Source organism: Falco biarmicus, chromosome 7 (assembly GCF_023638135.1).
Source record: "Falco biarmicus isolate bFalBia1 chromosome 7, bFalBia1.pri, whole genome shotgun sequence".
In the NCBI taxonomy this organism is placed as follows: Eukaryota; Metazoa; Chordata; class Aves; order Falconiformes; family Falconidae; genus Falco; species Falco biarmicus.
The window spans coordinates 52,653,832-52,677,239 of record NC_079294.1 but is presented as its reverse complement, the minus strand read 5'-3'; the positions used below and the strand labels follow the sequence as shown (position 1 = coordinate 52,677,239).

General features: G+C 37.5%; 1 protein-coding gene across 6 annotated transcripts in view; it reads right to left on the bottom strand.

The window, feature by feature from the left end:
• The window catches only part of OTUD7A (OTU deubiquitinase 7A), a 146,914-nt gene that overhangs the window by 105,898 nt on the left and 17,608 nt on the right, over positions 1 to 23,408 (bottom strand). The window contains exon 1 of one of the 6 annotated variants that reach the window (XM_056346792.1): positions 12,538 to 12,697. The exons of the other annotated variants lie outside the window; for them this stretch is intronic. The gene's annotated coding sequence lies outside the window, so the exon portion shown is untranslated. Of the gene's footprint in view, positions 1 to 12,537; positions 12,698 to 23,408 lie in introns of those variants that run through there. 6 annotated transcript variants of the gene reach the window in all.

Sequence of the window (23,408 nt, the reverse complement as noted above, 5' to 3'; positions counted from 1 at the left end):
TCAGAGAGCTCTTGGTTTGCCGCCCATCTGTGCTTCTCACCAGCAGCTTCTCAAGGGTGAGGGGTGGGCACGGAAAGAGAATGGAGCGTGTCAAAGACACTGAAACATGCCAAAGTCTGTGCTTTGCTAAGCGATTACTTCTGCATCGTGAAATGCCAGCAGAGCAAACCTGACCTTTGTACAAGAGGAGATGACTAAGAAAAAAGAAAAATGACTAGGGGAAATTCTCCATATGATTTAATGAGGTGGGGGAGGGAGAATATATTTTGAACCACAGGCAATAACTCTTCTATCACCCAAAATATATATCTGTAGCCCAGATGTCAATGAGGGGTTTCCAAAAAATAATTACCTAAGTCTCTTGTTAGAGGAAGACAAAAAGGTATTAACCATCTTTCTTGTTTTTCAGAGATGCTTTAGTGGAAAACATGATGATTATATGATGAGCTGTCGTTCAGTTACACCCACTCAGTTCTATTACTGCTCACTACAGCTGCTTTAACATTCAGTTAGCTCAGTTACCTTTTATATTCATTACATGCAGAAATTCTCACATGTCCCTTATCAACATAGGGCAATCCTTGTCCTTGGAGTCCAAACTGATTTGATCTCTCTTTGCTTTATTGGAATTTAGGACTGAATTTTGAAAGAGAGTAGGAACTCGGTTTCACTATCATTTGAATTCCTGCACCACATGCATTTTTCTCTGCCCTTCCTTTTGCTCTCTAGAAGACTGAGGTTATAGGGCGCACTGCACATTTGCATATCAAAAGCAACAGCACTTTACACAAAAATGAAAAGCAGTCACTTCTGGTTTCAGTGACACAAAGAGAATTTCGTTCCTCTGCATCTGTAAGTCCAAATTCAGGTAACTCAGTCCATCAAGACTGATTCAGATAAATACCCTTAACATGAAGAAACTCCCCCACTGCCACTGTTACCTGATACTTATCTGCCAAAGACAGAGTTCATTTTCTTTCCAGACGCTTTCCTTTTGGAGCAGTTACAGACTTCACTGTCTTACAAGTAAGAACATAATTAAGACATGCCAAAGAGTTCAAAGGTCATAAAGAAACATTTCTTCTTTATCTCAAGTTATACCAAACTTGTCTAAATGGCACTACCCCACTTACTGTGGTATTTCAATGCCTTTTTTGGGCTGGCCACCATGACCTCAGATGTGTCAGAATTTATTACTAAAATAAGCTGGATGACTCTGCTCTACCTTACACAAACAAAAGAACATCTACACAGAACGCTATCCCAGGTTACTGTAACTTCATGCTAAGGTAGCAACCTTGCCCTAAGTTTCTACATGGAGGTGCCTTTTCTGAAGCAAAATGTGCAACACTGGTGCTAAAGAACATACACACAAGCTATTAGCGCAGAATAGCTAGCACACCATGAACTACGCTAACTTGGAACCTCCATCAAGCTCCATGAGACACAGCCTTGATACTGGATTATTGCACCCTGTTTTCCTCAACAGGAGGAAGAAGTGATTCAAGCACAAGCTATATACCAGCTGAAGTTCAATATACCCCTAACTGCATCACACCTAACCTTTACACCCTCAATGCATCAGATCAGCCTCCGTTAGGCTAAACCCAGCCATACCCTCCAGAAAGCAGACTGGTGAACAAATACATAAATACAAAAGACATTCATAGTTCTCTTTCTGGGAAAGACTCTTCCTGAACCTTACAGTATGAGTCTGTAGGCTAGGGCTTGGCATACTAGCAGACAGGTGAGACTAAAAATACAAGCTATCACATCTTTGTGAGGCACAATAACTGACCATGTATACGTTGTTCCCGTACCCTTTTTACTGATGGTCACATACATCAGGTAGATGAGTGCATAAAGGCTTCAAAAGGGGTAACAGAAGGATGCAACCATGTCCCCTCTCCCCCATAACATGACTGTGATTTGTGACATCATTTTTAATGACTTTTCTGCCTAGAAATGTACCTGGTCACCCACACACCCTAGACAGAGTGATCAGGTGGGAACAGAAGAATGAATGACTCAAGAGAAATACCAGCTGTTTACCACAGTGTCTCACTACTCCCAATACCAACAGTAGTAGGTGGTGTTTGAGCTGTCCTTGACCCAGCCAAATCCCTCTTTAACTACTTCCCACCATTAGAAACACTGATGTGTTTCCAAGTCCTACCATGAATGCATTACTGATTTCATGAGGAAGATCTGTCTGCTTTAGACTGCTTGAAAGAAAAATAGCTAGCAGACAACACTTATGCTCGAGAACCATGCTATACTATGAGTACATTGATTACACATTCATTTAACTTGTACCAGCCAATCAAGCTAGTTTATCATTCATGAGTCACCTAAACCCCTTCTTAAATCAGCAGAGATATCTCATCTATTTCCTTATGTGTCTTCAGTTAGATCATTTAAAGAAATTGCACTGGATCAGAAACAAGAACCAGTATTTAAAACCAGTTTGTCTCAGCAACTTTGCCTCCATTTTTCATCTATTTCTTATTTAAAGAACACAGTGCAATGGTATGCTCATTTAACATAAAAATAAATGTTTATGAGTACATTGCTATTTGCATTGGAATCTTTCACTGTAAAATAATTTTTATCAAATTCTCAAACACATTTCTACCCTAATACTCTGTACCTCAGATGATGAAGCCAACAGTCATGCCACTACCATGTTTTTACAGAGAAGTAACAGGATAGTGGATCCATAGAAGACTGAGATCTCAAACGCAGAGTAATACTATTGCCACCATCCTCTGTAACCCTTACAGGATTGCAATTCACCTGGAACACTATATTCCTTTATTGCACTGCAGGTGATAAAAGGGAGAACCTCCTAAAACTGTTAGGTGGACCTTAGCTTCTGAAGTCCTACATCTTATGGTGAATAAATTGTTCTCTCTTTAACGGTTGCCAAAGCAGATGTTGCCATTCTTATTAATTATTTGGAGAAAACTACACCCATCTTTCTAGAAATACTTGAAAAGCCTACATCCTACACAGATGGGGAAAAAATAATAATCAGGTGTCCATAAACATGGCTTCCCCATAGCCTGATTGGACTTGTTTGGTTGGAAACAAGCATGAGAAAAGCAGACATGTTTCAGTGCAAATAGTCCTATTCCCTGGCAGTCTACACCAAACACAAATGAAGGAACAGGACCTTTTTATAAAACTTCATAAACTGGTAAGAGGTAAAAGACACACAAAGCATAAATAGGTATTGACACCTGGCAATAAGCAATGTGCTCTAAGGTAGCGTCACTAACCCCTGACAGGTTCACCAGAATAGTCAAATTCAAACCAAGGTGGACTGGATATACGTGTGTTAGAAGCGAGCATTTTTCACAGCTCTATTTCTCAAGAAGCATGGAGAAGAAACAAAACTCCCAATTCAAACAGCATATACAAACCTCTTCAAAAAGATCACAAGTCAGCTGTCAAAACTATCTTTTATGTCCTGCACCATCTTCAGTCCAACCCTGCCTCTCTGCCTGCCTGATGTATTCAGAGGTTGTTGCTGGAGTCACTTCCTCTTGTCTCTCCTATTTAACTAATCTAATTCAACAGAATAAAATAAACTATTTCTGCCATAGCAGGAAGGCACACAGTGAACTGTGGAATACCAAACATACCAATTCACTTTATTCAGTGGATACAAATTTTACCCAGAATACCTCTCTGTAACTGACTAACACTAAAACAGAACAAATAATTCAGTAATCACACCTGCACCCGGAACAGTCTGTCTTGTTCAGGACTGAGGTCATCCAGCGAGGGGAGTTTACAGTGCAGCTGCTGTACTTGACATAAACACAGAGCTTCCATGGAAATTTGAATGCTTGCTTCTTCCACCCCCCACCCCCACCCCCCTTTTTATTTTATTTTTAAATATAACTTTCCTATATACTACGGAAAACTACAAATTACTATCCTCCACTGCCTTTTGTTGGCAGCTGGGGTTTTTTTTAGTTTGAGAATAAACTACATCACAAAATTATTTCCTATTGTAAAAGACAGACCTGTCTGATGATTTTAGTATGGTATTAACAGAAGGTTCTTAACTATTTTTATAGCATAAGAAACAAAATTTTAAACCGCCTAACTATGCTTTTTCCAAAGCAGGCAAGGCAGAGTTTTGAAGGAGAAAAGCCCAACAATTCAGGTAAGTATGACAAATTGATGTTTTTATGCTTACATGGTTATAGCCTTTTGGTGGCAAAATGACCCAGCATGCACTCACTCCTTCACAACGCTAAGCCCCTCTCCAAGGCTGATCCTCCTCCTCCACATTTGTCCTTATACTAAACAAATAGCTGACAATAATGGAGAATAGTTACTGCCATTTCTCGTATGTTAAATGCTCATGTATATTCTCTTCACATCCTTAATGGTTCACTTTTATTACAAGCATTACTCAGCGTACACCTTCTCAGTACTTGCCAAACCCACACTCAAACACTTGCCAAACTATGCTGGTAAAGTACAAAACTCAGATTTAATGTATGGAATAAATTGTAGCTATCAACATAAAACTGGTTAACAGAGACAGTCTAAAAATTCTGCAATGCAAATAAGTGTTTGATAAACCCCAAGATAACTTAATTATAAGTATTCATGTGTCATTAACCTACATCAAAACAGATTCAAGCTCTCATTTTGTAAATAGCTCTACAAGAATGCACATTTTTTTTACCCATATCCCTGAAACAAGTTGCAAAGATAAATAGCAGATGTTTCAATATCAGCCGGTCTAGGTGTCCTAACTGAGCCAGAGCCCCCCACTGAAGCAAGCTGGGAATCCTGCTTCAGTAAGCATTCTTAATGGGACCCATTCAAATTCTCATATATGCTGGCAGAATAAGCAGGAAGTTCAACAACAAAAAAAAGGAAATAAATTTACACAATTCAATGCATTAAAATAATGCAGAATTTCCATTCTTCTCTATTCAAGTTCCTGTGTATATGTAAAAGAGGATGAAGAAGTAAAATACTCCCTTTCAACTAGCAATTGTGCTAGAAGCAGCATCAAAAGATGGAAATGTCTCTGCCGGTCCGGCTGAATGTCATCTAGTCAACTGTTACTAAAGGTACCTACCAAAATGAGTGGCAAAAACACTGCTGCCTTCAATGACAAAGATTCCTCTCCAAAGCTAAAAAAATACAACATGGTTGTTTTGCACTTTTATTTTACTAAGTGTGCTTGCATTACATCAGCTTTTGCATCAAAGCTGGTAGTGCAAAGAGGAAAGCACAGCCAATTTTATGAACTGATGTAATCAAGCCTAGCATCTCTGTGGGAGTTTTTTGTTCCTATGGTCACAATGACATCAGACTACTCTGCTTATTTAGTAGTGGAGAGCAATGACAGTTCTTCACCTCTGCACACACTTCTCTATTCTTTTCCCCCTGCTTGCACATCTTAACATATTAGGAGTCAGCTTGCATTTCAATGGGACACAAACAACACTTGCCTCAGATCTCTCCCTCTCTCTCTCCCCCCTCCCTTTCTCTCAATATCACAGGCAAAGTTAAAACTATACTTAAAGTGGAAGGAAGAAAAAAAAAAATCTCGGGAATTTAACAAAGCACATCTAAACACTGCAGTGGGTCATGAATTTACACACTGGAACACACAGTGCTCAAATAATTGCTGTATTTTAAGTGTAGCAGATATTTATCCATACACAGAGCTGACCTGGAAAGATTATGAAGCTGTGTATCTGCCTGATGGCACGGGGAGATGCTTTGCTGGTACTCCAGCCCCACAGACACCCAATGCAGCTGATTTAATACGCTTGCTACACCTAGCTTTCTAGTTTGCATGAGTCCATATACGTTTCAAAAGGCTCCTAAAAACTTATGCAACTAACTTCACTTTTCTGTGTCAGTTTCTACACCTGTAAAATTTAAATAATTACACTAATCTTAAAAATAACTTAAACACATCAACTGAAGAGAAGTAGATTCATTTCCTGTTCATATAATCCAGCCCTGGAATTGCCCATCTGATCAGTTCTCTCACCTGAGAGACAGCACCTAGGCCAGATACAGCTACACTCTGCTCTGAAATCTTTGAATCTAAACCACACGAACATACTGTAATACCTCTAAAAAGTATATTTTGCAGTTCTTATTTGCACTGTAGAGCACCTGTGAGCAACCTTCATATTCTGCCACTAGGGGAAAAACATTTTTACCACCACGTGAGTTCTTACACAGCCTTATTATCTAGAAACAAATTTTGACAGAATATATTACAGAAAATATATTTACACATGGAATAATCAGTTACTGAAGACTACCAGTGTACAGACCGTCTATTTTGTAAGTTTTCCTACTAAGATTTCTTGAATCTGCCCTGCTGTATAGCACACAAACATGTATCTGCACAGAAGTCGGTATCAAAACATATCTAAAAAAAAATTAAAATCCACCATCAGACCAAACAACCCATTAACCAAACAACCCACCTCACCCCACCAATCACCACCTCTTTCTCCATGTCTCAAACTATTAGGAGAAATTAATAAAGATAAAATAGCAGTATGTTAGACACTCCAATTTCTAGATATTTTTTTGTCTCCTTCACTGAATTAGATCTTTTGCAAGGTTTAAGAGAAGCAACACTATGAAGCACCTAAACAACAGCAAAAGTAACCTTGACATAGAGTGGAAAAAAAAAAGTAATAGTAGATAGTTATGTACATAAAATTATCACATTTCTTTTATTATCCATCTCATATATTCTTCAGCTGAAGTCTGATATTTTCCATTGATATAATTTTGTATAAAATCTAGACAATAAGAAAAATGTGATTCTTTCCAGCTGAATTGCCTACTTCAGACCCTAAAACTGATTATTTGCCAGCTGTCCTTCCCATTAATAAAAAAAAGAGCACAATCCCCCCACATCTGCTATTATTTTTGAGCAGCTTACCAAGTAACATGCAAAGAAATGAGGAAACATTTTAATAACTGTAAGTCAAATACATTAGAAAAGAGGTACAACAAATATAAAAAAAAATACAAGTATGTGTTTTTATGCACATAAAGAAAATATTATGTACTTGTTGAAATATATATAGGTATTATATCTTTATATAATCTATATCTAACAAATAGGTATATATTTATACTGCATCTATATTATCTATATGACTATATTATCGATATATTTCTGTAGATATAAATACATGTAGTTTGAGCTACAGATAATATAGATAATTAAAATCACTGATGCCACTTTTTTTTGGGGGGGGGGATAAACTGTCAATTTAAAATACAGAACTTTATATAGAGCAACCATTAACCCTACTGTAAGCCATGCAGTTAAAAGCCCAAAGGATTTATTTAATATTCTTCTTACAACCAGTTGACAGACATCTGACAACACAGAAATGTAACATTTCATTTAACTTATCCATAGGCTTAGTCTACCAAGCCCCAGATGTTTTAGCAAAAGAGAAAAGAAGTTCCACATTTTTAGGGTGGAGGACAGGAAACCTGTTCATTACAAATGGCCCTTGCTTTATTAATTTCTACCAAAAATTAAGAGGCATTAAGTTTAATTAATAAACAAATAAAAAGATATCTCAAGTAGTAAAACATTCTTGTTTGATTAGCTTGCTTGCCTTTGTTTGTCTGGATTTTTTGTTTGTTTTGTGTGTGTAAGGTACCACGTGTTGCAGAAACCAGGAATAAATTTTCTGGAAGACATTCCATATTATCCATCAAGTCTTTTTCCCCCTAAACTTATCAACTTATCAATTCTTCTCTTCCTTCTATGGCAGAACAAAGTCAAATTAGAACAGAAGAGACGTACCTCTTTCTAGTTTTATGTCACAGCCATTATGCAATATATAACAAAATGGAACTAGCAAAAATTATAATAATCCCTATAATATATTTTAAGGTAATTAAGTTCCATTTAATTTCAAAAGCCTTCCAGCACCATTGATTTCATGCCTTCATTTAACCTGCAGATCTTGAGAAATTGTTTGGCTTTTTTTTAACAAACAAAAAGACAAAGCATATGGCGACAGAGGCAGAGATGACAAAAGGCGAGAGTTTCTAACAAAGTCACACCTTCCCCAACTGTTCCCAGTGTTCAGATGAACCTGTCACATGTCCCTTGGGCAGTGTGGAGAAAGATCACACTCATGCCAGGTAGCTTGAACTCAATCCCACTCAGTTTGCGCCTTTGCCAGCTGCACTCAAAATGTGTGTAATTACCATCAAGTGAACCAATCAATTACAGAAGCACTTTTGAAGTGCCTGAAATAGTAAGAATGAAGTCCTTCAAATAACCAAATACAACATTTCAAAATACCGTTACCTGCTGTAGTGATGTAGTAATGAGCTACGAATTGCTGTACAAAGGTCAAATTCGAGAAAACAAGACCTCTGAAAACTGGTAGAAGTACGGAACAAAGTGATTCAAAAACACTGAGAAGATACTATTAACATGTACTTTAAGTAAGCTCAACTTTTCAACATAACAGCTTGTCCAATAGCAGAAGTCTATCAGAAACTGAGTAAGATGGCACGTACTAGCTTTAAAGGTGAGTATGTAAGTGTTTTTTGCATTTCAGTTTGCTAAAGATTTCATTTTGTTTATCCTTTCTGTCTGAAATGCATGGTGTAAGCAGGACAGCTGGAGAGTGATGAGTTATGAGCTGTTTAGAAAGAATATAAAGTGTGACATAAAACCACTATTGCTTGATAACATAGATAAAAGTATCTCTACCCTGACTATAAATGACTGAATTCTGCTCAAAGACAAAATATTCCAAAAGTTTACCCAGCAAAGTTTCATCTACTCTACCTTTTCATTGAAAGAAAACTAATCTTTGACGGTAGTTAGAAGACTAACCTTTTAAATTGTCCATTGAGTAATGGAGAATCACATATGCAACAATCTCTGTAACTTTTATAAACTTCCAAAAAATATATTATCCTCCTAGAAAAGACAAAGATGTTCCCATAAGAACACTGGCAAAGCATCTTTACTTATTAATAAAATGAAAATGCATCCAGAGCGCACACAGCCTAATCCTCAATAGAAAGATTGTCATCCTGTAGAAGTATAAAGCTGTTCAAGTCAAGAATAAACCGAGTCTCTGCTTAAAATCCCCAGCTAAGCAACTGTGTTACTGAGCAGGACACTGGGCAGAAAAGGAAAACACAGACCCAGCTTTAGCAGACAGAAAATACAAGGGGGCTTGCAACTGGAAATTAATCAAACTACAGGCTGGAGTCAAAACAGTGCAACTGACCATAAACAGAGTTTAAAGAATTACACAGTTACAGTATTGTGATACTAAATAGTACAAAACAGCCTGCAAAGCAGTTTTAACAAAATTTCCTATATAATAAAGCAGTAATAGTGCCTGGCAAAATGAGCCTGGATCTTCAGCTAGGTACATCTGTGACATAAGTTAATTGTAGTATTTCCTGCTGACACACAAACTGAAACTGAAAAACACGCCATAAGAAGAGGATGAGATGTCTAACACAGAAGATGAGAAAACAAAATCTAGTAGTTGTCCTTCAGTCTATCTTTTCAGATGTTTATCTATCAAAGGTGTCAAACAGATAATATGCCAGGGCAACAGCATAGCAGGAAAGGGATACCACATCCTACCCTCCCGCTTTGTAACTCTACACATGGGGCATCCCAAGGATTGAATTACAGTTCAAACTTTACACTGAACAGAAAAGCTTTTCATATACTAGGCAAAACAATAAACCAATTTAACACTCAAGCAGACTTCAAGGCACACTGTACGACATAACTGGGATAGCATTCACAAAAGCCATAAATAGCTTCAGCAAAACCCTAGCAGGGATATACTTTGTGTACAAAGGATAGTTAAAATTTCCCGATGGCTGGTGCTGCTCAGTGCAGACCAAGTATTTCAGAATAAAAAACAGGAACAGGAATCCTAAATTCTGCACAGTTTGCACTGTGCTTCTCAAGAACCTGGGGAAGTTTTTCCAAATGAAACAGGTTTCCAGATTAATGTTTATTTTTTCCACCTCTGAAATTACATCTCTGCAATTACTCATGTAACAGGGTAGTGTTTTTTTTGGGGGGGCAGAAGGGTAGTGCTTTGGGAAGGGCTCATAATCAAATGATTTCACAGAATCAGCATAACAACATGGTTGAGGTTGGTAGGAAGCTCTGGAGATCACACTGTCAACCCCCCTGCTCAAGCTGGGCCACCCAGAGCTTTTGCCCAGGACCCTGTCCAGCTTTTGACTGTCTCCAAGAATGGAGACTCCACAACCTCTCTGGGCAACTGGGCCAGCACTTGTGGTCACCCTCACAGTGAAAAAGCATTTCCTGATGTTCAGGCAGCATCTCCTGTATTTCAGTGTGTCCACTGTCTCATCAGTTCCTAGTCACTATTATTTTTACAGAACACTGTCACACCTAAAAAGCTTTCAAAATCCCACACAGACAAACATGAACACACCTGTGTTTACAAAGCAGTTAAAAAAGGACACAAATCATTACACAAACTCAAGAAAGCAAATGAGGACAACGTTTAACCTCAGCCAAATGAGAATTCAAAGGCTAAAAAGCCACAACTCAAACAGAACCTTAGTCTAAAAGGAAGAAGTGTTTCTGGAGACACTGGTCCAGGGCTGGATGTATGGATGGCCACTGATAATCACAGGGCTCTGCAAGCAGATCCAGCTTCATCGCTGCCTTGCACATCTGCACAGCTACCTGATCGTCTCCTTAACACTTGCTGTCCTATTCCAGCCGGCAGCAAGCAGAAGACTGACTTGGCCCACATGCTGCCTCCTCCAATATGGTCCCTTTGCCAGCCCCATTATTTCTGGTTAGGTTCTCTAGAAGCTGCTGCATTGGAAATTGAATACGAGAAGAAAGCTTTAACTATGTCTTACATTGCCATTTAGGATTTCCTTGATACAAAAACAAAGCCAGTATTTAGGTCAGATGGGACGCAAAGCTCTCTGTCTCATGCAAGCTGGATTTATCAGCCATGTGCAAATCGCTCCTATTGCACACACATGGTACATCTGACCTGAACGCGTGCTATCAAAACATGTAGGATTTCTGTGCATCTTTAGCTCCAGAGGAACTATGACTCTAACTGAATGTCCCATGGCCTGATTAGAGCCACTACAGGAATTCCCAGGCAAGCATCCAAAGGCCTCACAAAGCACCCAGACAAGAACCAACCTCACACAACTGCCAGACACACATACCCACAGCATCCGGGAGAATGAATCACTGCAATGGGACAGAAAGCCCTTTTTAGGTAGAAGCCGAATCTTATTTGAATTGGTCATTCTGACATTGGCTTCAGGAGGGAAGAATTGTCTCTGTAGGAACTTTGAAGTGTTCAGAGCACAGAAGACAAAATTTGATACGTTATAATGCTGCTTTTATTGGGGTTTAATTTATGTAAAACTTTAAAGCCTTTATGTGTGTTTACCAACGAGCAGAAAATAAACACTGCTTTTTCTGCATAGCTTCATCCTCAAAAATAAATGATGCAATGCAGTCAATGTTCTCCTGATCCTTTGGAAAGTCTCACTCTAGACAAATGTTTTCTTATTGCTGAAGCAGATATTAATTAATATATTCCCAAAAAGAGTAAGCTGCCTGTTCAGATTACCTCCATCACCCTTTTAAGAACATTTCTTAGTCACAGGAAGACACTTCTTGCTGATGAATGATGGGGGGGGGCGGGGGGGGGGGGGGGCGGAGATTGGAAATATATCTACCATCTTTCATGAGGAATTTCTTGTACAGATTAGCTTTAGGGTTTTGTGTACATCTGTGTACCACAGACTTTACAAATACTGTCAATGTCACAGCAAAAAGAAAGCTCTCCATCCACAACTGTGTGTTCCATCAGACACCCGAAAAAGAAAACATAATTCCAATTCTATGACCTGTTCATAGGGGCAAAATAATTACGAATCATATCAGACAAGCAAAGACACCAAACCACCAACTCCTACTGTTGTAACCTGAACAGAATAAGGGTTCTATCTTATGAACAAACATTGAGGAGGTGTCTGGCGAGAAAGTTAACTAAACAGTAATCAGTTCTTCCCTAGAATATACGAATACCTCCAGCTAACCTGAAAGAAACTTTGAAAAATCTAACCTGAAACAAGATTTGTGCTGAATTTTTGTATGAATTCTTACAGACTTCCACCAGAGAAGCTCTCTAAGTAAGGCTACTACCATCCACCCGAGCACGTGCACCTTCATCTTTCCACATACATTTAGCATCTCCATTTGCTTTCCTAACAAGGTTTTAAAATTATTCCCAAACATGAAATAGCAGAGAACTGTCTGGCAGCATAATGAAGACATTTTCCCCTGAATGAATACAGATAGCAAATATTAATAACACAGATATTTGTACTCAGAGAAAGCCAGGATTTACTCCACTGGTAATCCTGTTCCCCATGGACTATTCCAAATGCACAGACAATCAGAGCCAAAGAGAACAGCTTGCAAACGCGATCTACCTGAGCAATGCTTCTCTTGACCTTGCAGGCACTCGTCAGTCCCAGTGGAGGGCTGTAAGCACTCATATCCAAAAATACTGCAGTGCTACCTGACTTGGGTGGGTCATGTAGAGCAGGGTACTGAAAATGGCTGATCAATCACACGGTGGTTAAACTAAAGCCGCTATTAAACACATTTATAAGCTGCTACAAGGAAGACAAGTCAGCTTGAAAAACTAAGTAGAAAAGAATAGAAACAAAAAAAAAAATAGAATGGAATTTCCCTGAACCCTGCATTTCCTTCCTTCTGTTGGCTTAGCGTGCCACATGAAAACATAACAAAAAAGGATGGAGTTTTTATCTAAATGGATATTGAAGTTCCTCAGTCAGATAATACGAAGTTGAGCTGGCTGCTTGTGAGCACACAAGATTTCCTGCGGAAAATCCTGTTGGAGTAAGGTTTTCAGCAATGATCTCAGATGAACCCTTGAACTACTTTTTAAAACCAGATTAATTAGCATAATAAAGATACTTTATATATAGCTTAATACATTCTCTACATTTTTATATTAATTTATCAAATTTTATCTCTAGATTCTCCAGAATCTCTATGTTCCTTAAAATCAGTTTAAACAATGTTTAGTTATGGGAACAGATTTAAAGAACTAAACATGTATTATCAAATGAAAAAAGGGTCAAAAGATCTTTAGCAAGTCTAGGAGCACTTGATGCTGTTCTGTGGATCAGAAGACCACCGTCATATACTGTACGCTGTTCATAGTTTACTGGAATTCTCCCCAATTATTATATCTATGCAGTGTGCCAGCGGGCAGATGGCAGCAAGGTACAAAATACGTAATGGACATAGATCAGCTGCATGACAAGGTACTTGCATATTTTTCCATTGTATCCAGATTTATGTGAAGAATTTAGGAATAGTCGCTCACATTTATCCTAGAACCATGAGCTCTTAGGAAAAGCAAAAGCATGCATATATAAAGCAAATATGTATTAGTATATTCCCTTATACTTTTATAATATTATTTTTTTAATGCATGGGAGGGGAATAGCTTTTTCTTCTTTCTTTGGTCTTCTTCAATTACAGCCACAATGGCCCACATTGAAAACGGAAAGTGAAATACAGAAGTGATGAAACGTATTTACACCATGCTATGCAAAAATGAAAGAAAACAGGAGGGGGGTCAACAATTACCAGAGATGAACACAACAAAAGCCTGTGTAATATGTCCTTTAATAGGCTTACAGAGGTCATCAGGTTTTCTTCAGCTGAACTGCCTTGAAAGCACTGTATCATTTACAACACGTACAAATTCATACAATAAAAGACTTCCTCTGAAAAAAAAATCCACAAATTTCTTTATTCATCCAATTAGTCACACAGAATGATGTGAATACCGAGAAAGCGTTTGTCTTACTTTTTCATTAAATGCAATGACCAAGGAATACTGAGTTTCTATAAAAGAGCAAAACTGTTTTTTCAGTTGTCAAGATCTGTAATGTCAAAAATCACAAATAGGCAGCTACATCGACTCCATTCTGGAAGTTTCTGGTCAAATCATTCTGTGTTTAACCTGAACCGAAAATGAACTATTATTTTGAAATTTCACTGAAAATGAACCAGAATAATTAAAGTTACAGCTGAACTCATATAAAAAATAAAATGAAATATTTTCTGTTTCTTCAGCTCCTTGGACTGTTAAAAACCTGTAACAGAAAGGTGTTTACTGGTGTTTGGGTTTGGGTTTTTTTTCTTCTTCCCCTTTTGCTGCATTTTTCTCACAACAACTGGATAGTTTGTGTTGATTTTTGGATAAGCAAAAATCTAATTTTCCATTCTATTTAAATTCCTTCAGAAAATTCCGAATTTTAGGATAATTATTCATAAAAGATTCATCATAGTTTTGTAACAAATGAAGGGGGGAAATTAAACATGGGATTTTTAAAGCCTGTGTTTCAACCAATTATTTCTGACTATATCATCATTATAAACATTGCTATTTTATCCTCATATAAATTTCAGAATAATATTTAAAGTAATTCACAGAAGTAATTCAGAAGACAGTAGTGTACTTCAGGGACTCTGACCATCTAGCTCCTTTATAAGACAAGCCAAAGAAATTAATTCTGTCATCTCTGTATCAAGCCCATGACTTTCATTTGAGCTATATAATTAATTTTAGGAAGACAATCAGCACTGATTTAAAGACTTCAGCTGATGGAAAACCCAACAGATTCCAGATGGTTGATTAGACCTGCCACTGAAAATATGGGGAACTTGCTTCCAGTCTGCTCCATGTACCTCCAGTTTCCAAGTCATGGATCTCATTACACCATCCCTGTGCTAGACTTAAAAATATACTCCTACTATCAGAATTCTTTTCTCTATACTGATTATTTTAGACAATAATCAAATCTCCTCTTATCTTTTTTTTTTTTCATAATGTTAATAGTTTATTTTGAGTTTTGGAAAGCTTGTATTGTAAGAGTGCATTATAGAAATTAATTGTTTCAGCTCTTATTTCACATATATGCAGATCACCGCTCCTACAGCACTGGAAACTTGCTCTCAAAAATATAAATAATAAAAGATTTACACTTGTGTTTTTAAAACACTTTTCCGGCCTGTTAAGAGTCATACCTTGGTTCTGCAAGCACCCAGCAGGATTCTGCATGGCAACACAGAACATTTGGGCATTCAAACAAGGGCCCTAGTAGTCCCATCTGACAGTCACTGCCACTTCTTTTGCCTTCTGTTCAGTGGCAGTTTGCACACCGTCAGTTCAGGACACCATTATAAAAGGAGTTAAATGCTCACCTTGCCTGTTTCAACCTGTAGGACTGTCAGGCATGGTAACAGATTTTTATTTTAAGACATTTTCTTTGTCAGGAAGTAGTTAGCACATCTCATAAGAAGGCACAATTCCTTTTTATTCATAAAGGGCAGCCTGGGGCTGATGGGAAAACATTTCAGTTATAAATACAGACCTGTCCAAACTGCAGAATATTGCCTCTTCGGAAGGGTGGGGTGTAAGCCTTCACAGACCTTGAACCTCACACACACCTTCCCAAAACAAATCTCACATTTTTTGTGAAGGGGCTACCTATTTAAGCCAGTACAGGCAAACTTTTCAAATAGTATCTGCAAAACAGAAACACACACACCTACTGAAAAGGAACAGGCACCGATAAACAGAAAGTCAATTAATCTTCAAAAACACTGGAAGAAATAGAAAAATCTTTGGGGGCACTCTTTTCAGAGACATCAGAAATGCTCAAGGTATAGCCTTGAAATTGGGACCTAATAAGTGACTATTACAAAAGGCTGCGTTTTAATAAGTACACACAAGCCACTGAGCTATGAACTTACAGATCAATTTTCTTTTATCACTTCCTAACTTCTCAGTCCTTGGATTTCCAGCCATAGCCTTCTTCTAATGTAGCTTGTGAAATATGGATTTTGCTTTTTTCCAAATACTTAAAAAAAAAATACTGTTTGCTTATTGTAAAAATACATAAACTGCAACCTTTCATCTATATAACACAGAACAGAACAGTTTTTACTCTGTTGTGTAGATAACACTGAATGCCTTTTTCAGTCAACTGCAGAAACTTAAGATGAATTTTCATTATCAATATGTTCTAAACCCATATAAACTAGTTTTCATTGTGTTACTGGAGTAATAGCCAACAAAACTGCATGAAAAATCCCTATCTTGACACTTAAGTCTCAAAAAGGATTCTACCAAGCCCCTAGAAAGTTTGTCTTATTTAGAACGACACATATATAGGAACTATTGATAATAGCAGGTAATCCAATAATGGGGTTAATGTGTTTTAAATCCAAAAAGGATTAATAGATTTATCGGTGTGGCATCCAGCAAACAATGAAATCTATCCTAGTATGGTTTTCTCTCTCTGAAGTCAAAATGGCAACAATAAAACCCTGCTATTCTCTAGTTGTCATAGCTGCATCCTAGCAAACACGCATCCTCCCATCTCACAAAATCAACCTAGATATTTTGTCTACCATTTTCTTCATAGAAGAGGAGAATCACTGATAGCCTCTACAGAACCTTGTATCTCCTGGCCACTTCTCTGAAGAATTAGAGAGCCCATCAGGAGATACTTCAATGTCAGAGCAAAGGTCTTTGGACAACTGTGCCACTGTTGTAACACTCATCTTGCAAAGAAAGGCTTTGGTACCCAGAAGGCATAAGTAAGATACCATGGGTCTGCAAGTTGCTCAACTTCCAATTATTAACAAATAACAAGACCAAATAAGAATTTCAATCACCAAAGTCACTGACACTGTATATACACCTGAGGGGGAGTCCCTATTACAGCCAGCCTGACTTCAGTCCAAAACACTAGGCTGCAACACTAGGCTGCAGCTATCAGCTATACTTCACAGTATCGCCCTTGCAGGGGTGGGGGAAGAAGGAGTAACTACCAAAAGCAATTGTCGCAGCTTCAGCTAGAAACACTTTGTTTTATCCCACTAATTTTTTCAAGAACTTTCTGGCTGAAAAGAATGAGAAGCTCAAGAATGCTAGCAAACAAAACGAAAAAGGACAAGAACAGATACAGGTTAGAGAGAAAAGAAAACCGTAACGTTCTGGGTACCAACAAAACGAAAGGCACAGCAGCTTATACCTCTTTTGCAGAGATCGTCTTCCTTACGGAATGATTTTGATGAGGCAAATAACTGCTACTCTAAGGGATACCACAGACACTCTAGAAGTGATGAGGTTCTTTGGAAGTAGGCAACCTTTTAGTAGACTGAGCAGACAGGATTTTTTCAGTATCTTAATAACACTAAAATATTTAGTGTATCCTACTGTATGTGACAGAATTAGTGTTTCTCTAACAGTGGACCAGGCTGTCTAGGAAAGCTGCGAAGTCAACTGTTACTAAGCCTGGAGGGAAACTTATGTTTCAGTATTCCAAATTAAGTTTAATGATCACAGCTCATGGAAGGGATTATTTAAATTCTTTTCCTTTAAATGGTAATTGGACCATGTGAGAAATACTCGGCAAATATAAATATGTTCATGATCACAAGGAAAACCAGCTCTGATAAAACTTGCATAAATAACAAGGTCCCTCTCCCCAGTACAGAACAAGTGGATCGTACACTGAGAAGGCTATGTACATGTAGACACAGGATGGTGGGAATGGAATTAACAGGGACTCTTCTAGCTACTCAAATACCTAATTTGATCCTGTGTTCAAAACCTTGGAAATCTACAGCATTAGCTATTTAACCCCTCAGTAGAAGCCTTTTTTCCCTGAATTTCAGGAAGCAAATATGTCAAAAGCTGTCTGGACTTTGATATTCCACAAAATAACACCATGCTACGGCAATGTTCTTTGCCATGTTCTAATTTTTTGTGCTTTTTCATGTAGAGAGATATTAGCTGCCAAAGTACGTTTCAAGCTGGAAGATGAGAGAGCACCTAAAACTAATACTACAGTAGCTAGAGAAACAAACGAAGTTACTGCCTTGGTGAGCCAGTAATTCATACAGAATTAGTCAACTATATTGCCAGAGGTGTAAATATTACTGGAAGATAAGCTGGCAAACCAAGTTACCAACATACAGTCCCAAAAGCCTCTTGGCCTTTGTTCAATCAATCAAATGGAGAAGACAGATAATCCTTCTAAGATACAGAAATCAAAAAACCCTGAGAAGTGGAGAAGAAAATGTCAGATTACATGAAAGTTACAAGAAAGCATTACCATTTATAGAAAATTCTCCATCCAATTCCTGGAAAGAGAAACTAATAGGAAAAAAATTCCCAAAACACACAGCTACTAAATCAATTTAATGAAATAAATTAATAGCTACTGCAGTAATACAAATATTTCATTAGGTACTAAGTTGCTATGTTCCTTTTCCTGCTGAAAGATCACATTTTAAAGTCTCCAAAGCTCAGTATTTTGGGGTTTGTATGAAGTACATCTTTCACTGACCACAGCTATAGCTCAGCTTTTGGAGGGAGGCAATCACAAGCACAGATCCAGCAATGGAAAGCGGTATGTGTTTTTTTTCCAACAGCAGCTCTGGAGCAAAAGCAAACCCTATTGTCAGAGAGCAGGAGCTTTCTGTGGGAGCAGGATCTCTGCCCTCTCTTCAGGAACAGCAATTTCTAGAGTACTGCACCAATAGTTATTTGCTTCAGAACCTGAAAAAAACAGCTTAGCTCAATCAAAAACACATTCTCAGACACCCACAGCAAAACCACCCCCAAACACTGTAGGCAAAATGTGTATGTGTACCAGGAAAAAAATAAAATAATAACTTCTGACATATGAGCAATCTTTTTAGCAAAATAAGTCTATTATCATTTAATATCAAATTTGTACACCATCTCTACCTACCCAATTACATAAGATTTCTGTATAAAGAGTGGGGAGAATTTATTGGACTTCTAGTCTCAAACTCCCAGCCTAAACTGTCACATTCATTCTTGTTTGAATAATGAAATTAATTTTAAATTACCTGAATGACATACCAAGCAAGAATTTCTTTTCAAAACCTACAAAAGGTTTAGAAACCTGTAGAAGAGAGATAGTAAAGTATTTGATCATACATTTACACTTAGAGATTTGAAGTATCTTTTTCCCACTGTTACGAATCCATTTTACTACTATTTTTGTATGGCATCCTTTCAGAAAGCTGCAGTACAAAATAGCATAGTTGGGTTTGCATTTTGTGTTGCTTTGAGAGATTTTTTACTTACATATCTGTTGAACTCAATTACCACTTTAGTCCACAGCATTTGTAACTCTGAGCCTTAACTATCAGATTTCATTCTCCACTACATGGAACCTCCTATATCAAAGCAGACTTTTTCAGAAAGATATCTCACCAAACTCAACAGCTCTTCCTAAAGTAAAAATACACCAAACAATTAAAAAACCTTACATGAAATTCCTTCAGATTGTAGAATTTGGTCCATTGAAAAAAAACTATTCAAACCTAGTCTTAATGTATCCACCCAAAATATAAAAGTTTATAAGAAATATACACCATAAAATTTTGTTAACCTTGTCCTAAACAACTTTCTATAGAATCTGTTTATTCCTTTATCTGGACTACCACCCAAATTGGCTATTCCATCTGCCATCTAACAGCTGTAGCCATTCATGGTATTTCTGATTAGACAGAAGAACATATTCCTCAGATAAAGTTATATCCAATCATGTAAGTCAAACTCCTTTGGACTTTCTAATATGTAGACAAGTGAAATATTTTTGCCAAAAAGAAAATACATATCAGAACTATGATAAAATAAAAACAGCATGAGAGACAGCAAGCTAGAACTTCTAACAACTCTACTCCTTCTCATACACTGGAAGAAATTAAAATTATACCAGTGATTAGGAAAAAAAAAAAAAGCTTTCATTCCTCGTGAACTGCAAGCATGTTCTTGACCGTCTTGGATCTTTATGGATTCAGGAAACACATAGTGATTGCGTTCATCAGAATATGCCCACAGGCCTGTAGTGATTTCTTCACTTACGCTTTTTCCTGATATAAGACTGCTGCTTCATTTTGGGGGCCTTGCCCAAGAGAAGGCTCATGAAACATCACATGCTTCTGTCTCTGTATTTCATGCCTTAATGACTATGGACAGTTGTACAGCTTTTGATATGTACAATAAAAAAAAAAAAAAAGGCTGTATTAGTAACAGAAATTTCTAAGACAACTGGGACTCCTGAGCTTGTCTATGGCCTTGGGGAGATGGGGAATGACAGGTTTTGCTGACATTTTCTCATGGATAGCATTGAAACAGAAATGGTTTATAAAATGTGTATTCCTTTCTTCACAGCACTGGAAAATAACACTACCCTCTTCACAAATTACACGTAAAAATAAAAGAGCCCTTCATGATAGCTGCTTTCCGCAAAGCTCATATAAATGGTTTCTAGCTGTCACTGTCTGGCCCAAAACTTAATTCCACTGAGCTGCAGAGAATAAAGGATAGTGATTAAAGGAATACAGTGCCACTTCAATCACTATTTTTGTGGTATACTAGGAACAATATCATAGATTAGTATCCCTAATGTATTTTGGAATTCCAGTATGTGACTGCAGCATACCCCAACCCAGAAATCTGGCTGGTAGACTGTAGTGTGTATTTGTCTATATAGTTGAAGACTACTCGTTTCATATAAAGCTGCATTGATCTGATTTTAATACCTTCCACCACAGAATGTGCTCGATCTGATTTGCAATGCTGAATTGCAGTAACAGGTTGAATATGCAGTTGTGTTGAACTATCAGGTAAAATTGAGTATATCAAAGACTATTTTCCCTTCCAAAACACAAGGATCTCTGTCTGTCAGTCTGTCCTCTGGATAAATGTAGTAACTCCCTCTTCTTTGATGAGGTTTTCTTAATTATGAAACCTAAAACATTCACTACATGCTATAACTCTTTCTTTACAATCCAGGTAATGATGGGAACACACAAGTTAACTCCAAAACAAACCTAAGGAGCAACCTTTCTCTGCATAATTTCAAAATTATGGAGAACGTCTGCAATAACATATGTAATATTATATTTTTAATTTTTATTAACCATGTTGTTCTTTTTGATACAACAATCTTCCCATCTCTACTTGTATCGGACATCACTCAAGCTTTTACCTCAAATTCCCTTCAGTAACATCCAGCTTGATGTACAGCTAATAAACTGCCCCATCTAAAGAGATTTATCAGTTCAATTTTACAGCTTGGTTGATTTTTTTAAGACTTTAAAGGCTTTTATGCAGTGCCCCTCAGACCCAGTTGCAACACTTTGACCAATTTCCTTCCAAGACTGGACAACAGTCATCTCACAATAAATCTGCTAAGTCATTACTTAGATTTCATAAACAAGTTCCAAAAAAGAACATTTCACTTGGGAGAGTAACTTTTAAAATTAAAATAACCAAAGGAAATAGATTGTTTTAGTTTGCCTGAACTAAAAGGAAGGATTCCAGTGGATTTTCAGTTATACTCAAAATGTGCCATTCATGTTTTCCCTTTCCCATTTCCCCCACGAGCTTTATCTATTAATTTGGTTTATAACTGACATTTTTGGGACACCCACAGTAAGCTTCACCTGCAGCAGCCACTTGTAAATGTCTGGTTGTAAGGGAGGAAACTCTCTGCATTCCACATCTGATTCAGATTTTGCTTTTAATAACAGGAACTGCAACATACATACTTTCTGAAGAAGAGTGAGTGAAAAATTAATAAAGGAATTCGAGAACATCTCAAGACAGAGAGAAGTGCTATTAATTTCAGTGGAAGGGAGAGGCTCAGAGAAATGACAGTAATATAAGCAGGGACAGGGTGAAGCTCTTGGGTTCCAGTCCAAATCTTTCAAACCCAATGCTCTAAATGAGAGTCCAAACTCTAAATTTAGGTGTCTAAAATTAAAATGGCCTGCCTAAGGGGTCAACCATCTGTATCTTCCAGTTAATTTAAGAGGCAGCATACTTACTCAGTTGTGTGAAAAAAGAAATCACCAAGTGTTTACATATAGGACTCATATCCTAAGTTTAAGGGCATAAGTTTAATATACAATAATTTTCTGGACTCCACACATCAATTTTCCCCAAAGTTAGAAATTTTGCCTCAGACACAGGGGGCTCCTTGCTCATAGTATTCTCAATAGCAAAAACCTTCTTCCAGAAATAACAGGGCATGCTTATTCAGCCTAATCAAGTTAGAGTCTTCATTTACATTGGGCCGTAATACAACCGATTAAACGTGTATTAAGCAGCTGTTCAGTTCTTGTAAGTTGGGCAATTATCCCTTATACACTCCCTTATTCCCCAGTTAAGTGATCTATCAAGGGAAGAATAAGGTATAATGCAGAATCTGAGTGTTAATCCTCCAAATATTCAGTAAACTACAGTTGAGAATGATTGGAAGTCGTACAACTCAGCTCCTAGAAGATGCAAAGACAGATTAACAGGATGTGGGCATTAACAAAACATCCAGTTCCAAAGGGCTGAAAACTATTTAAAAGCATTTGATTTTAAATAAGCTTTTTTTTTTTTTTTACGCTGCTCTCTTCAGTCTGTTGAGAAATTTTTAATAGAACCACAAAATAGAAAGATTTTCTAGCCTTTCCTGAACAAGAAATAAACAGCCTCAGAGACATATTAGAAAGATGACGCCCATGATTAGGCAAGAAATGTACTGGGGACTTCATTTCTATCCCAGCTCTGCTACACACATCAAAACACAATCCACTGGCTCACTGTGTGTTTTACCTGCTTTTGGAACACGTGAAGCATTACAGACCCTGGCTACAGCACCTGACTCTTTAGCTCAAGCTGAGGAGAGATGTGCTGTTAGTATTCCATGTCTGCACTTCAGCACCTGACGTATCACTCAAGATAGTAATTAACATAATATCATTTTACAAATATTCTTTATGAGGCATGAAACACTTTAATAATAAGAGATCTTAGACAATAAGCCAATAACCACATAGCCACTCAGCAGGAACTTCATTCCCTTCCAGTGCCAGGTTTGCTACAAGAAATGTCATGCTGTCTTGGGTATGACATTCACTGTCCTGTGGAAACAGAGACTATCTGTGACAGTTCAATCACGTCTTGCAACTGTGAGGTTACTTTCATCCCAGGTGATATATATGAATAAAATAATGATGTGGGGTTTTTTTGGTCAATTGCCAATCTTGCTGCTAATGATCTTTATATTAAACAGCATATTTCCCTATTCGAAAGAATGCCAAATTCACCTTTGTAAGAAGGTTCTGTAACTTCAGCAGCTTTCCTGCTTATCAAGAAATTTCTTCTCCCCACCAGGAAATAAACCTCAAGGGCGAAAAAAAAAAAAAAAAA